Below are 18,318 nucleotides of genomic sequence, written 5' to 3'. Positions count from 1 at the left end.
CTACTTTTTTCTTTTAATCGCCTCTGACATAATTACATTTTACCTAAAAGAAAAATCTGACTTTAAATTTATAAATCAGTTATGAGATTTCTATTGGTCAAAATTTCTTGTCTGGATCACAAGTAAAAACTTAATTTTCAAAATATTAATCTTTAACTAATGCCATTAAAAACTACCCTTCTTTAGGTATTTCCTTTAAAATTAGCACCCTTTCCTCCGCATTACAATTTAACCCCATCCCTCTTAGGTTATTCTCAGGGTTCTTCAATACAGAAAAATTTAGCCATTGTTATTTCCTACCCATAATACTCTCTCAAGTGCTACTATTTACCTGCTGCAGAGTAATGTTCTATAAGTTAAACCTGTTTTGCTTTAATAATACCCATTTTCTTTAAATCTAGCCTTACCTCCTGGTGGATTCTCTATAAACCTTTCCTCTCTTTTGTGTACCCTAGAATAATTGATCCACCTTGAGTTTTCCTTCCTAGAACTAACCTCTACTGAACTTGAATTAAAATTCCTTCCAATTGCAAAGTACCATATTTATTAGCAGCCATATCATGAATTACTCATCCTCTAAGCTTCTGTTATGGAGTACTGCTTCTTTAAATTTATTCACTTAGCCTTCAAAAATTATTTCTTTAGCATTTCCTTTCAAACCTGCACCCCCCTTAGGACCACTATTCAAGAACTATGCTTCCTCAAGCCTTTCCTTCAAGAACTAATCTCTTCCTTAACATCAAGTTTTCACTTGCAACACCTCACCAACTGCAAGCTATTTTAAACTTCAAAGGTTAATTACCTTGAAGACCTTGCATATAATACCTACGACTAATCAGTGCATGCAGCTCATTGGTAATTTGAGCTTATCAGAATATACATTTAAAATCATCACACAATTAGTGCTTGAAAAGTGTACTTCACTTTTAAAGTGTTGTTATTCTGTGGCTAAGAATAATAATTGGAAGTGACTGTCAAGGAAATCAGCGGGAAAAAAAAAAAAAAGTTACTTTAAACAAGTTCTTGGCGTGTTCACGTGCGACTGGATTGAAAACCAAAATCATGAAATTTCAAGTGAATCACTATTGCCCATTTGATGTACAGAGAAGTCCTTTGGAATGATTAAAGTTCTGAACACCTTGGAGAAAATGAATGCAAATTATAAAAATAACTTGGTTTTGAGAGAGAGAGAGAGAGAGAGAGAGAGAGAGAGAGAGAGAGAGAGAGAGAGAGAGAGAGAGAGAGAGAGAGTAAACCAATCCTTAAGGTCACAGTAACAGGAACATTTTACAAATCCCAATCATAGACCTTTACTATGTCTAACCAGCCACGGCCCCTCACCTGGCCACAAGCGCCCACCTGCCCAACAAAATCTGAACTGCGTGCTCCCTTTGCTCTGTCATGCTATTAATAGTTATTACAGATGTGGATGGAATGATCTGACACTTTTGTAACTATACAAGAATAGTTAATTGATGTCACTGTTAGTGGGGATTCACTTAATATATTTCTTTTAATTCCAGTTCCTGGATTTCATACATTCCTTGTTTATTTCCAAAATGACTGATGTACCTTCCCCACAACCAAAAAAATTACTGAACAGGATTGAAAAGGGCCAGCTGAGACAAAGGACAGAAAACAGTTACTATGTAATACAAATTAGCCTTTGAACAGTATACCTAGTCAGATGACAATAAGTATAAAGTAAAATATGTTTTTTTACACAAGGTATGAAAATCTACTGAAATTAGCAAAATATTTAAAGATACTGTAATAATCTTATAAAATGATGAGAAGAGTTAGATGAGAGAGTTTAGTGGAACAAAAAGCATGAGTATAGGAAGAAACTATATACTGTAACTGTCCAGTTTTACAGTTACATGAAGACATGATTGTAAACAATGTGAATCAACTGCTTCAAAGTCAGTCGCACAATTTGGTAACTTGTTTAAAGTAGTAATTTTACAGGACATAATTTTAGAGTTAAAAAAAAAATTACTCGACAATAAAACCTCTGGAAACTCAATTGGCAAAGATCTAAGTACATCTGTCTTAGTTTGTCTTTCTCAAGTCTGATTATTCCTTGATGTTCAATTTCCATACTTGACAGAATACCTATAGAATTTTGCAGCCTCATTCGCATGAAAGATTTTCCAAATAGCTACATTAAAAGACTAATTCTACTATGATTCAATACATTTTTGTTAAATGAACTGATAACATGCAAATAAGAAATTACAGTTTTTCATATTAATAAAAACCAATAACTCTCAGTCAATGCAGTATAATTCACCAAGCTTCTTAATGTAGACCTGGTTTTAATGGTCAAGTTAGGCTCAAGAGTTTTTGGAGCTTACTTTACAGTTAATTAAAATGGATGTTTGTCATAGGTTGTTCATAATACTAAGACTTTTTAAGGAACTAGAAAATACACAAGATTGATTTTACTTGTACTACAGTAATTCTGTAGGAACCAATGACTTAAATCAAGCAAACAAGATGCATGTGGCTTCATGGTAAACCTTTCAAATTTCAAATCAGCTCAAGAAACTAGAAGATGAGACTTCAAAGTACTTCAGGTAACCTGATTGCTTATTTACTGTAAATTTAGACAATAATTTTCCATTCCACTCAGCATCTTCATACTTTGCAGATGTGAGCAGAAGTTCAGTTAGTGAATAACAAAAGGGTCATGTAAAAGAATTGGCTGGATTAACAGTTACCATAAACTAAGAGATCAATAATTCAGGTTAAATGAACACTGATGTCAAAGCTTGATTTTTTAACCATAATGAAGCACTAAATAAACATTTCATTAATGTTCATGGGATTAAATGTCTAGGAGAAATGCTGCACTATAACACTGAACAGTATATATTCCAGGATTGAATTCTGTGTTCTGTATATACAAATGCAAAGACTAAACATTGTAAAACCTATGTAAAATGCCTCTACCTTGCATAATGAGAATGTTCCGAAATATGACACCAAATTGGTAATATTTCTAAAACGAAAATAATACAATGGTTCCAATTTACATTTATACTGTATTAAGTATTGCTAATTCTTGTATACGTATTATATTACTCAAGTAAAGTCTAGTTATAAATGGAAGCTATTTAGGGCTTCATTTGGCACTTTGCATAATCAACACAAATCAAGATGTCAAATTTTTATAGTTTATGGTTAACATTTTCTGCAGCTGATCTTCAGTTCGACCCCATAAGGAACTCTTCATGGCACTGAATTCAATTTCAGCAAATATTTACAATGTATCTTCAAGGTGAGATCAGACCTTAATGATTTTCTTCGAGGCTATGACCAATTTCAACCCTGTAAAAGGAGAAAGTGATTAAACAGGCAGTCATGCTATATCTTCATTTTCACACTTTTTATAGTAACCTTTTATACTAAGGGTTTTTCAACATTGTAAACAATAAAAAAATTAACAACCTCCAGGATCTGATTTAGTACAAATGGACAAGGCATTTTCATGCTATTTAGAGCAACTGTGTCATTTACAAAACATCTGATCATAGCAGACATTATTATATTTAAGAAAGTCAAGTATTGTAGCCACTGTATTCTGTTCATTAACTAACACATCCTACATTTATACAGCAGCTTATTGATCACTGTTAGTATTCTGACAATTAAGCCTACAGTATCTTTAGTCCTTCATCAAAAAAATAAAATCAGTTTACCATAATCCACTGGATAACCAATGCTGCCTCAGCCCACTGTACTTCAATCCAACGACCAAATACCACTGACTGCCATATGTTACCTTAATCTTGTGCCCAAGTTAATTTACAATTATCACATTAACTAATGTGGTATCATACCATATCCCCCACTGGATAATGTATGCTACCTTAACTCATTCACTAAGTTGTCTTAACTTACCCGACTGACTGACCTAACATATCATAAACCAGTGATTAACCAACTTCTCTGTAATCCATTGCCTACCCTGTCACTTGTTAATCCAGTGACAAACCAATCCTGCCATAATCCTCAGACAAAACTGTTCCCCCTGCCTTAGAATAGTATATAGAATTTAGGCCAAAGGCCAAGCGCTGGGACCTACAAGATCATTCAGCGCTGAAAGGGAAATTGATAGTATAAAGGCTTAAAAGGGGTAACAGAGGGAAAACCTCGCAGTTGCATTACGAATCAACTGTCAGGGATAGGGTGGAAAGTAATAACAAAAAGATGATGACCAGAGCTACATTAATAGGAATGAAAGGGGTTGCAGCTGGGGGCCGAAAAGACGAACCAAAGATCCTTAAGTAATGCCTACAGTGCATCGCATGAGGTGCACTGATGGCACAACTACCCTACAGGACTCCCCTTACCTTAAATTTTTTTTTAAACTGGCAAATTCTAAATCTCTTAGCATCATGTTTGAGTATGCTACAAATATATCCCACATTAAAGCTAGTGTAGTTTATAATATACATAATGCACAATTTGAATAAATCAAATGTATCGAAAAATATAAAAATAAAAAATACAAAAGAGGTGGGGGTGTAGGTGTGAGCTCAAGTGATATAAAATTAAGCTAGATGAAAACACGAAAAACAATGACGTTTATAAAAGTACAAAAGTAAATATATGGTCAACTTGAAAAATGTTTTATTAAAAAATAAAAGAAATACTGTATAATTAGTGTGTAGACAACTGTAAGAATTATTTTTATGGTGTAATGGACAAAACCCAAGATCTATGTGATAATGCTGTTGGTAAAGTTACTGTTCGTATAATTTCACTGGTGTGAAGAGGCTGAACAACTGTAATTTACTGAAGCATGTTTAAAAAAGTCCAAGTGTTGAGGTGAAGATGACCAATAACAGAAACTTTTAGCCTCCCAAAAATAAATTCAGTGTAACCGCTTACAGTATAACACAGTACATGATGTCTTCTTGCATCCTTTACCTATGATATACAGTTTTTTGCTTTACATAGCAGTCATTGTACATACAATCCATAGAAATAGCTTTTTGAATTTGTAGTAGCATACTCTAACATTTGATTACAAGTACAGTACACTCTAGAGATCAATCTTTCTAACTGAGAGAGAGAGAGAGAGAGAGAGAGAGAGAGAGAGAGAGAGAGAGAGAGAGAGAGAGAGAGAGAGAGAGAGAGAAAATCTAGGGTTGGATTGAAAATGACATGTACATAAGTCGGTGAAATTTCAATTGGTTAAGATGGCTACCTTTTGAATTTGTAATGTCTGAGCTCGATAAAAGCCCCAGTCTTCTATTTCTGTTGGTCAAGTGAAGTAACATGATCTCCTAAACTCTGCTTTATTGTTGGGTAAAGCTATCAACTAACTATCAACACATCAAACAGAGGACTCCTAACATTTGATTACAAGTACAGTACACTCTAGAGATCAATCTTTCTAACTGAAAGCTAATTCAGTTGAAATATATAACTATTTTAAAATAACTGTCAATGAACTGCAATACCAAAGGCTTTACTTTCACTTTAAGCTGAAAGAAAAATATGACCTGCTATCTTAGTTTCCCATTAACAAAGTTTTTAAAAAATCACAAATTTTGTTTAATGATCTAGCACGTTTGCTTTTAGCTCGTAAGAGATCTTGCACTTTAATGGAACAAGTTTATCTTTTTACGTTAACATAATACTATACTACTTATGCAGATCATATTAAACCTAGAATACTTAGTGTTCTTTGACAGACAACATTATGAAAAATGCCTTTCCGCTCTTTATAAAATTACAGTATCCATGATTTCTCTCTTTTTTAGAATGCCATTTAACTTTCACAGTGACAGTTTTTTCATTCATACCTTTAAAATATTCCAGTTACTACATTCAGCTGGTTTCCTGAAATATTTCTTGTTCTATTAATGGCAGGAGAATTTCAATCAGGTTGTCTTTACAATACAGGACTGCAGAAGTATAACTTAGCTCTTTCTTAAAGTGACAGCAAAATTGTAACCAGTTTTCCAAAATCTCCAAGTTCATGCTGCTCCTGAAAGAGAATATCAAAATTAAGAATTACATCTCTAAAATAAATGGTTTTACTGAATGTATTAGACATTTTTTAGCATACTGCACCATCTGATAAAAAGCAGAGATAAGACAATCCCACTTTCAAAAAGCACTGTATCCTTCCATTATACCACAGTGACTAATGGAAGTCTACTTCACTAAATATCAAAATTTAATTAATATATTTTCAAACACCTTGCTCACAACCATTTAAAATCAACTCCATACCCTTTATGCATATCCAAAACCATCTTCCAGTGTCTGCTGGAATTTGATTCATGAGTATTATTCCAACAAAGTCGGTCATTATTCGATACAAAGTTGACATTCCAGCCTCTGTAACTAAAATATTGCATAAATACCCACGTTTCACTGACCAGTGACTTATGTGGATTCCCTTTCCTTATGCTTGCATGTGGTTAATTCATGAATTGAACTGAACTGAATATCAATCAAGCACCAGGCCTTGAATACCATACGGTGCTGAATGGTCACTTAGTAGTCAGGCAAGAGCTGTTTTCCAATGTCTATTCTTGTGGCATGGGTTTAACCATGGTAGTATGGTAGGTTTAACTTTGTGGAGCTTGTTATTTGAGATACTGAGCCAGAAAGACTACCAGCGATTTATTAAGCAGTTAGGGAAGAATGGGAAGTAATCTGAACATGGGATCGTTCTGAAATGTGGGTATCCCAAGAAAGCCACAAAGCAGGCCAAAGAGTCCACTTGCTCATTACCTAGGATACCCACATGGATCGGGGGTCCAGCAGAAGCAGAATAGTTTTTACCAGATGGAAGTAATGAAAGAGCCAAAGAGCCAATTTTGAATTTGACAGACTACAGGATGGATACAATCAACAGATTGGATGAGGGACGAAGAATCAGCAGAGTCTGAAAAAATAACGAAGGATGATGAGAGGTAGATTAGAAGATGCTTTAGTGCACACAAAATGGCATATAGTTCTGTAAGTATGACTGCCACCAGTGGTGATAGTACTGTAGCTGGAAACATGTGGTGTGGAAAAGGACAGTAGCCCCAGTTCCTTTAGGGTCCTTGGAGCCATCTGTGTAGATCGGAGTGCCAGCATCATGAGTCAAAATGTGCTCTAGGAAATGAGAACGTACAATAGGAGAGTGAGTACTAAGTTTTGATAAGTTGCATAGTATAGATGGACAGACTGAGGGAGTGGGAATTAACCAAGGTGGGAAAGTGTGGATGTAGAAAGGAAGGATTTCCAATTGTGGGGATGAAGAGTGAGAGAAGGGTTTTCTTACAGATAAAGAAAGGGCAGGGTTGGTTGAGATTGTTAGTAAATTTGGCAAGGACAGGGTATACTTAGCTTCAGGGTAGAGAATTGGTGGAATCTGGCAAAGTATCTAAGAGAGAGGAGGGCACGTCGGCAGGTGAGCAATGTTAGTCCTGATTCAGCATAGAGGCTTTCTACTGGTGATGAACTGAAGGCCCCAAGGGCCAATCTTAGTCCGAAGTGGTGCCACGGGTATAGAAGGCTGAGAAGAGAAGGGGAAGCTGAAGAGTAGGCCTATACATGGCATCCGTAATCCGCAACAGATACAATGAGGACTACATGTAGATGCAGAAGTGTTTTATGGTCAGCACCCCAGGTAATGTGGGATAAAGTTTGGAGGCGGCAAAGACATTGGAGAGCAGTTTTTTTAATTGATAGGATGTGTTCCTTCCAGGTAAGGCAGGAATCAAAAATTAAACCAAGGAATTTACCACTAGTACAGTACTGTATGGGTGAATTGTAAAGCAAAAGTGGTGATGGAGATACTGTTTGGGAGTGAGAGAAAAGAATTGAAAAAATTTTATTGGTGCAAAAGAGGAATCCATATCTACTAGTACATGAAGAGGCAGCTAGAACGGCAGACTGTAAGTGCGTGGAGCTTAGGGATTGGAGAATCGGCAGCATAAACTACGAGATCACTGACATAAGGGAAGACCTAACTCCCACTGGCAGGGATGCTATAATACCACTAATTGCTATAAGAAATAGGGTAACGCTAAGAACGCAGCCTTGGGGAACTTCTTCATATTGGGTGATGGGTAAACAACGGACAAGTTTATAGGTACAAGGTAGGTTCGGCTGTTAAGAAAAGATTGGATGAAAATACCCACATTACCTTTCATAACACACTGAAGTAGTTGGTGTAAGATGTATTTCCAGGTGGTATCGTATGATTTTTGTAAGTCAAAGATAACTGCAAGGACTGATTGTTTAGAAGCAAAGGCTGTTTGGATGTAAGGTTCTTTATGTGAAAGAGAGTTTGTTGTGCTCTTGCTTCATCTGTAGCAAAATTGTGATGAAGAAAATAGTTTTGATTCTAAATGCCATATTAGGTGAAAATTTATCATCCTTTTTGGTGATAATTTACATAAGCAGCTGGTTAGGAAAATAGGTTGATAGTCTTGAAACGTTATTTCCTGAATTATTTGGTTTTAGGATGGAGAGATGAGGGTTTTGTGCCACTGCTGGGGAAATTCACCTTTTGTCCATATTCTATTTAATAATGATAGGAGAAAGGTTATGGGACCTGACAAAAGGTGTCGGATGATTTGTTTGTGGATACCGTCAGGGCCTTCACGTGTTCTGACAAGATTTGAGTGCCGAGATGAGTTCTACGATGGAAGATGGAATGCTGTATGATTCTACGGAAGATAATGTAAAGTTGATTGAGTTCTTTTCAGTTTTGAGCTTTAATACGACTAAAATATTGACCTAGTGTGCTGGCTATTTCTGTTGTCAGCAAAAAAACTGAGGCTTTGTGAGGTGGGCGTTTTCCTGATATTTTATGTATAGTACATCTCCAGGCAGCTAAAATAAGGAAGGAAGAAGTTAATGAGTTGACACAGCATTTCCAACTTGTGATTTGTGAAGCACATATTATGCCTTTCAGTAAGGCTGTGGCTCTTTTGAAAATTATAAAGGCAGTGAGGTGTCCAGGAGAGTTTCTTATTCGTTTGAAGCTACACCAAGCAGCAGGTATTAGGCGTAGAGCTCTGGTGCAGTCTTTGTTCCACCAGGATACAAACTTTGATGTGAAAGGTCGGGTGGTCCATGGGATGGCTGTGAAAGTAGTACTTAGAACAGTGATGGTGAAGTATGTTAGTATGTCAAAGGTTGATGAAAAGGATGTAGGAGGTAGAGACATGTCAGCTTTACCAAAGTGCCAGCGTGGAGGATTAGGAAGTGGGACATAAGAAACAGGTGAAAGAAGGGTAGGGAAGTGGTCACTAATTATGAAGTGGTCTAATACTGACCAACGAAAGTCTAGCTGGAGAGCATTGTGACAAACCTAGACAAGAAAAGGAATGTGTTTTTGCGTCAAAATGTGTCGCTTGTCCTGAGTTTAAAATAGAAAGGTTATTAGATATTAAAAACTGTTCAAAGGTGCATCCACAGGAATTGATAATCAAGTCGCCCCATAGTGTGTGGCGGCAGTTGAAGTCACCTATCACAAGTAAAGGGATGGTAATTGGGAAAGGTGGTCTTGAAAGGCAGTGAAGTCAACAGAGTAGGAGGGAGAAAGGTAGACTGATACTATGGTAATCCATCGTTATACGAAGACTCGTGTAATAGTACAAGGAACGGTTGTTGTAACTTATGGGTAAGTATGGTATTTTGTGATGAATTAAAATAGAAGCAGAAATGGAGTGAGAAAATAATGGAATTGGTAACTTGGAATAGGTTTCGGTGGTTGGGTAAAGAAAGTTTCTTGGGGGCATATTAAGTTATGCTTGTATTGTGAGAGGAGATATCTGAGGTTGTGTCTGTGGGATCAGAATCCTCAAATGTTCCACTGGAGTACAAACATTAAAGGGAATGAGATATACGATGTGATATTATAGTCGGTGTAGTGAGGTAGGGTTGTTAGATGGGATGGACTGTCATCAGTATGAAGTAGGGATAGGTGAGTGTCAGAAGTACGGGGTGAGTCATCTGTAGAAGGGAAGTCTAAAGGTGAGGAGGGATAAGAGAGACACTCATGGGTACAACCTGGTGGTAAAGCAAGGTCAAGGATACTTTTCTCTGTACAGAGGTCTGAGTGGAAGGTTGGGTGGGAAAGGAGACAGGTAGGGGAAAGGTGAGGCAGGTGGAGATTCTGTGGACATTGGCAGAGGGGTGGGGGGAAGGCTAGTAGGAGAGTTGTGGACCTCAGCAGCGATGGACAGTAGCGTACTTTGTGTGAGAGGAGGTGGGGGATGAGGTTGGGTTTGGGATCATGATAAAGGGAAACAGGTGGTGGCAGAAAACTTGGAAGGGGAGAATTTGTTATTGGTGTTTGGAGTTGTTCCAAATTGGCATTTATTTCTTCATGTGGGGGTTGTGTCAAAGAGAAGAAGCTTTGGGAGTGAGGAACAGGAAAATAGGGATGTGGAAGTAAGTGTTTATGAATTTAACACCTCAAAAGGGTTTGACAACGATACACTTGAGATAAGAAGAGGGTAAGAGGTGGTGGATGATGGTGCTTTAGAGGTATGCAGCAGTTTGGGCAAAGAAAGGGATGAGGGTAAGGAAGTATTAGTGGTGGTGGTGGATTGAGGAATTAAAGAGGAGGGGGGGGGTTGGTTGTGGCGTGATATTGGAGGTGGTTTTGCTTGTTTGCTTTGCTATTATCATGATCTGGGCCAGGGTGACACTGGTAAAGCCGAAGTGGCAAACCTGTCTAGCTCCTTTCAGGGTCAATCCATACTTGAAGCAGAGGGCAGCCACCTCAGATTCAAACTTGTAGACAGGGCAACCAAGGTGTATATAAAAAAAAAAAAAAAAAAATCATGTTTGCCAGCACAATTGGCTTATATGCACTCTTGTGAGTGGCAATTTGCTTGATCATGGTTAGGTGAGCTGCAAATGGGGCAGCGCCCTTGTGATCTGTGGCTGGGTGGCCAAAGCGCCAGCACTTTTGGCATTGATGTGGGGGAGGAATATACTTTTGGACTTTGTAATGGTGACCTCCAATGTATACATCTTGTGGAAGGTCTTGTCCTTTGTATGTGATCTTTGCAAAATTTATTTATTCCCTGTTGCTCTTGTCCCCAAGAGTGTAGCATGTAATATGGAGAACTTCATGGTGGTCACTTAGGAGTTCTTTGAGATCTGTTGAGCAGTTACTGCAGCTGACATTGTCAACCGGGCACTGCTCAGAAGGTATCACCACTATTCCAGTGCAACTGTTGAGGTGAGGATGTGGAGTGGTAGGGAAGGCATTAACCTGTAGGACTTTAAGGGTGGACACTGCTCGAGCCTGAGCCTCTGTGTTCACCATAAGACGTGAGCAGTCACATCTTGCTAGGAATTTCACCATTCCTACCTGTCTCTGCAGGCACTTTTGAAAGTGAAGTGTATTGTTCGCTTAAGGAGTGGTCGGGGGATGACGAGGTACTTGTCCCACTTCTGGGGTACAAAGAGGGTTGACATAAGGGCCAGGTTGGTACTGGAGGTCATTTAAAGGTGGGTAGTAGAGGATGGAGTTGAAGCCTAAGAAAATCTATTTGATGAAGAGGTGCTATAATGGCCCAATGTTTCATGGTAGAATGCTGTGCTTCATATGGCTGTAAAGTGGTCGCCACAGATAAACTGGTGGGAAGGGAGTGTGGAGCACCATATACCGAGATGACAGGTGATATGGTAAAAGAGGATAGGGATGAGGAGATTTCTAGGGGAGTAGTCTTGCTCATGGTCTCTAAACTATCTAAGTCAGAAAAGCCCCCAAAAACTTGGGGGAATGATTGTGAGCAGGGTCAGTCCCTAACCCCTTAGAATTTGTTTAACTTCCAATATCAGTCATATGGGCCTGGGTATATGCTAGGGAAATACTTGTATCCAGTCCACTCCTTGAGAGCCCTGCATGAAGGAGTAAGGGCAAAAAAGAAAAACAAGGACGATGTGCCCTACGGTGTCCAAGAGGCCGTTAAAGACCATCCCAAAGTTGGCCTTCTACCGTCGCAGCATGGACACACCCTTATAGGATAGGGGAGGACAGAGGAAGAGGAACAGTAGGATAGTGAGAAAGATGAGTGATAAAATGAAAGATTAAGAAAAAACTAAGCCAAAACCTTGGTTGAGCAAAGGAACAAAGCCAAAGGCTGGAGGAAGGTCTAGGTGGAGGCCAAATGATCAGGGCCCCGAGCATCAGGTCTTGGTCCATAGCCCCAAAGTCCCTCCACAACGACAGTGTTGCTTGGCATGGGAGGGGTTAATTCATGAAGTATGCTTAGCAACATTGTCAGCCTCACTGTACACAAAATATTGACAAAATTTGATTTGTCAATATTTGTCTTTGTATTTATGGATAACAAGGTGGGGGATTGGTTATAATAATATAAGAAGAATTCTCTCCAATTTGGCTGGTGTCTCATGATAAAATTCAAGACTGGCTAAGGGACAGGTATTCTATACAACTTTCCTTGCACTTCAGGGGCATCCAAGCTTCGAAAATGTGATACATAATAAATCTTTACATACTGACAACAACACAATTCTAAAACATTTCCTATTTTTTGCTTTTCCCATGAATTCAAAAATGTGAGAGGGAATGACCGTATCAATGACCTTACTGTATTTACACTGTATTTGGATTTTCCACGTTTATTTGAATAATATTACTTCTCAAGAAATTGTGTAGGGCTGATGTGGCATATAGCAACTACATCTTTATCAAAACAATAAATGAATGTTACCACTTAATCATGCTCTGTAAAACTAATATAAAGGAGACACTTTACTATATTAGAAGTGATCTACTTGAATAAAACCTCTCTGACCATATCCTTGAGAATATTTGCTGACAAAAGTACATGAAGTACTGCAGTGCCTTTGCAATGAACCATGAAGTAGGCGCACATTACAGGACTGGTTAATGAATACTGTTATAATCTGCACAACATTATAACCTACTTGATCAAATCTTCATCTCTTGTACATCAATCTCTCATAAAAGCAGCTAATAACCAATAAAAATAAAAACCAATAAAAAGTATTGAATATACTACCTTAAAATCAACAGCAAGTTATTAGAAAAGCAACAACTTTAAACGCCAAAGATACTAAAACTATACAGTATACTAGCTTAACCTAACTAAACATAAACAATAGTATTCAAAGATTAACCCTAACTAACCTCCCCTAACCTAACCAAATCTAGGGTGTAGTGTCCTACCTGCCATGGGAGGCATTTCTTTACCCTTAATGTTTAGTTTACTTTGAGGATAATTTAATGTGCTTGCAAATTAAGAATAATTTGGTGTTACAGTTTGGAATCATGTCTACATGCCAAGGTTTAAGGATAACTTGTCTTTTTCCTACATTAACTACCTGTACTAACTAAATCTACTGGAACCTTTAACCACTCAAAGCTTGATTTGGAAACTGGTGGTAGGCAGGTGAGTGGTCAGGCACTGGCCATGCACTTGTCGGCAACCTGTCACTTGAGCTAAGGTTGCATTATGATATAGGGCTTTATTTTGTGTCTTGGAAAAACACAAATTATCCTTAAAATTTGGTATTATTTGTTCCTATGAGAATACAGATAATAACCTTTTGTACAGAAATTTATTGGGTGCCGAAAGTATTTCAGAGATTGCTGTACATACCACAGCCAATGAATGGTGTCAAAAAATTACTAACTACATATGTTTTCAATTTATCTGAGCCAAGATACACTTCAAATGTTTTATATGCTTCACTTGAGTAGCCGTAACACTGTTGATTGTGGTCCCACTTGATACAAAGACGACCTAAATTATGTATTTCATGGAAGTAATATTATGACAACATGAAATACACCGCTCAATTCTGGTATAGAGCACAAAAGAATTCGCAAGTTCCACAAGTGGCTTCAATGGAGTGGGACCAGATGAGGATAATTCTACGGTAATAGCTCTGTGGCTTATTTTGTGTATTTCACTGTTAACTAAAATAAACACTGCTTTATTAATTGATTGACACAAAAATATTACACATTAATAATTAAGGAGTATTGATGCAACCACTTTTCTTCTAATGATTTTGGGGGACCACAGTGGGAAAGCAGGGTATTCAGTTGGGAGAAAACACCAAAGGAATGAATAATAAAAATGTAATTAACCACATCCTTACCTAGTCGGGGGAAAGGGAGAACCCGAACCATCCTAGCCTTGGGCATCGTAAATTTATATAGGGTTGCGTCCTAACCTACCATGCCTAACCTAACCTATCCTAGAACACTGTAAATTCAAACAGTACCACATTCTAACTTACCACCTAACCTATCCTAGGGCACTATAAATTCAAACAGCATCCATTCCTAACTTATCACCTAACCTAACCTAGGGCACTGTAAATGTTCTTTCCCGTCCACGGTTTGCAGTCTATGCCTTTGCCTACCATAATCCCTTTTTAATATTACTCAAGATTATTGTAATTTACAACATTGCCTATGACAATACACCAAAATCAATGGCCAAATTGCATCCAAACTGCAAAATCAAACGCATTACTACACAACACTGCATATAACAAGTTTTAGCTACAAAATAAATAAAACCAAAACTATTACCTCATTTGGTAGGTTAAGTTGGGTAGAGCCAGTTCATCAGTAGGAGCCGCCACACACAAGAACCAACGTACAAACGATTCTGCATGGCCACTGAAATATAAACAATGAACTTACCTCAAGTTCAAGGGCATCCATAAGAGATGCCTACTTTATCAAGAAAAAACTGAACAGCAGTCATGAGATGCTTACTTTATCCAGAAAGAATCTAAAAGCATCCATGAGAGATGCCTTATTATAAATTTTCTTGGTAATTATTAAAAGTGCTCAAATTATTTCACCTGTAGGCTACTGCACTATATACACCTTTCTATATTGCACAGTAAAAATAGTATTAATAAACGATATTCATCCGCAGAGCTCTTCCGTAGAATTATCCAGATGGTTAAGCAGCCTCCCGTACGTTCCACAACTTAATTGTAAAAATAAATAAAAGCTTATGTGACACTGGTGTCATGTCAAAGATCTTGGCATTAATGAATTTATAATAGGTGAGAAATTAGTCTTATTTTAACTCATCATTGTTAATTACCTTTTACACTTTGCGTATGACCAAATCATCATTCAACTGTTAGTGATAAATCAATCTGGCATACCAAAATGAAAATACATGTTACAATGACCAATAAAATTTGCGATGGATAATGATCGTTAGCTTATTAGCCTATGTATAACTTCAGATTGCTTAGCTGTGATGCAGCTAAGCTACATTGATTCTCAAGCCTCGTCCATTTTATCTATGAATTGTACTTAAAATAACCTGGCAAAAAAAAAAAAATTACTAAAAAAATGTCACAATCACAACCGCCCCAGCAGCTTATTGATGGGCACAAAGAGAACTGGCCTATATTAGGCTATTAAGCTATTCTATACCCTAAGGCTGATAAACTATTTTGGTAGAACTACAGAACAGTTCCACATGGGGTATTCCCTTGAAAATTGACTTTTATCTGTAGTACTTTGGTTGCTCATCCAGAATTTACCATTACTTTTTGGCGGTCAACTGTTATTAACCTGTAATTAACCTCAGAACTGATATGTTATTGTATGCTGGCCATCCTGGAATGCTATGGCGGATACCAGTGTTACAGGGGAACTTTTGGTAAAAAATGGAGTTTCTTTCACCGGGGGGTTCAGGGGGTGGAGGCCCTCGGCTAAGCAACACGCTCTACTAAGCTAGGTTAAGTTAGGGTATGTTAGGTTAGTACACTTCCTTTTAAAATAGGTTTCCTTAGCCAATGCCTTCTTGAACATATGGCTCCCTAATGACTCGCGCATGCGCGGAACCATTCCATAAAAACATAGCAGGGAGTCCAGTCTTTCTCCCAGCAATTTCCCCTACCCAAAACCCTGCATTCAAAAAGGGTCCCCAGTCATGTTGAATAAAGAGAGGTGGTTAATAATAACTGACTGACAATAAACACCACTACCTCCTTCATCAGCAACAGAAAATATAGGAAAAATCATTTTCCAAGGTAATAGGCTAGTCCGTGCAAAGCTGCTCTATAGTTTTACCATTTTATAGTATTTCAAGTCTTAAGTCTTTGGTATTTCTATGTAATAGCTCCACACAGACTGCACGGAATGGTTCCGGGAATACGAGTCACTGGGGACCCATATGGTTAAAATTTTAGAAGTTGCCAATATAAAATAATACCAAGTAACCTAGGGGTGTTTACTGGTTACAATTTGCCATATTAGCTATGGAGGGTTGGGGGGGAGGACGGTATTGTCTTACCTTATAAGTCGTAATCTGATAAAGAGCTCTTTTCAAAAATGTAGGTAACAATTTCAGTAAAATTTTATAAAGTTGCCAATAAGACTCCGGCCAGCCATTTTTGCTAAAAAACCATTTTGGGTTTCTCATGCAAAAATGGCTATGAAATGATAGGGCACTAAAAGAACCTAAAAATACCAACCTAAAGTAACCTAAGGGTGTTTACTGGTTACAATTTTGCCGTATCAGCTACGGAGGTGGGGGGAGGGCGGTACTGTCTTACCTTAAAAGTCGCAATTCGATTAATTTATCATTTACACAGTCTTTATGGGGTTCAAAATAACAAAGTGAAGAGCCCTTTTCAACAACGTAGGTTACAATTTCATATCGTGTATTGGCGGCAACTTATGAAATAATACCCCATATGTTTAAGAAGTGATTAGCTAAGGAAATCTATTATACAAGGAACCATAAAACTTAAACTTAACGTACCCTAACCTAACCTAACCTACTAGACTGTGTTATTTTGCCAGGGGGGATCTACCAAACCCAGCCCCCGTGAAGGAAACCACTTTTTACCAAAAGTTCCCCTATAGCACTGCACATGTGCAATAACATTCCAGGATGGCCAGCATACAAAAATGCAATCAGTGCTGAGGTTAATTACAGGTTAATTACAGCCGCTGACAAAAAATAACGGTAAATTCCTGATACGCAACCAAAATACTACAGAAAAGGTCAATTTCCAAGGTAATACCCAATGCGGAGCTAATACTTAGTTCTACCAAGTCTTTTGGCCAGCTTTGACAAAACAAAGAAAAGGTTATTTTTCAGAAGACGCCAGCCACCTCCCACTTCATAATTTATATTTTTCTTGGGCAAAACACATCAAAAAAAATTTCTTCTCAATGCACAACCTTTGCAAATGCTTGATAACAGAGAAAAATAATTAATAAAATTACGACTTATACCAAGACAATGCCAGCCCCCAACACCCCTTGGTAATTCTATGTATTAGCTCCGCGCCTGTTTTTACCTTTTCGACTGGTTTTTTCTACACTTTTATGGGTTCTGATACTGGCGGTGCATCTGTTTGTTGTCGGCCAAATGGAATGTCCCTTCACCGTGTTTAGTACTGGCCTGGGGGGGATGGGTACCCATACGTTAAGTTATTGCACTTGCTGGACGGGATATGAACCGTTCAAAACAGACGTAGCCGTGCGCTGTCTTGTGAAGATCGCGTATGGAAACCCCTTGTTGGATGGACTCTAGGGGTTAATTACTGGTTAATTAGCCTCGAGCGCCAAAAATGAAAGGTAAATTCATAATTAGCAACCACAAAATTGTAGAAAAAGTCAAGTTATAGTCCCGTCGGCAACGCGGAGCTACCCTGTAGTTCTACCTATTTAACTCTTAAAACTAACATTTTAGTTCTCTGTAGGTTATTTAACTCTTAAAACTAAAATTTTAGTTCTCTGTAGGTTATTTAACTCTTAAAACTAAAATTTTAGTTCTCTGTAGGTTATTTAACTCTTAAAACAACCTCCATGATAATTTTACCTTCGAACGTGGGCAGTAGGATAGGCTATGACTCTTAATTTCAAAATTAAGGCTACTCTATTTTTTTAAGAAAAATAACCCCTAAGCTTTCATATTATTCATGGCCTAATAAGAACAAAATTAACATCACCAACCTTAGATAACTGGGGATCCCACAGAACAGGAAACACGAGAAACTACGAGAAATATTCTCGACTCGAGACTCTCGCTCTGCCACCCTAACGTTTAAGTTCCTTTGACAAAAATGTAACACCTCGGCGGCAGAATACAATCAACCGGAAAGTGCAAACGTTCACTGCTAATCAAATTGTTTTTTAATGGTCCTTTGTGAATATATTCGTACAAATATAGCATAAAACAAGGAGTAACTCGGTAAATAATTTCGCATAATTATAAGAAAGAGGAAATAACTGACGATGGAAATTTTCAAGACTCTGAAGGACTACTTTCTTAAGAATTTTCTACG

The 18,318-nt window shown here is 37.7% G+C and overlaps 1 long non-coding RNA gene across 1 annotated transcript; it reads right to left on the bottom strand.

The window, feature by feature from the left end:
- Nucleotides 1-2,800: 2,800 nt before the first annotated feature.
- Nucleotides 2,801-18,097, bottom strand: LOC136826674 (uncharacterized). The gene is made up of 4 exons (XR_010849683.1): nucleotides 17,987-18,097; nucleotides 14,579-14,668; nucleotides 5,820-6,004; nucleotides 2,801-3,333 (listed from the first exon to the last, which is right to left on the bottom strand). It is a non-coding gene; the product is annotated as an uncharacterized lncRNA (long non-coding RNA).
- Nucleotides 18,098-18,318: the final 221 nt, after the last annotated feature.

Source organism: Macrobrachium rosenbergii, chromosome 3 (genome assembly GCF_040412425.1).
Source record: "Macrobrachium rosenbergii isolate ZJJX-2024 chromosome 3, ASM4041242v1, whole genome shotgun sequence".
Taxonomy (NCBI): Eukaryota; Metazoa; Arthropoda; class Malacostraca; order Decapoda; family Palaemonidae; genus Macrobrachium; species Macrobrachium rosenbergii.
Note: the sequence above shows the minus strand (reverse complement) of the source record. Positions and strands in the feature narration are given on the sequence as shown.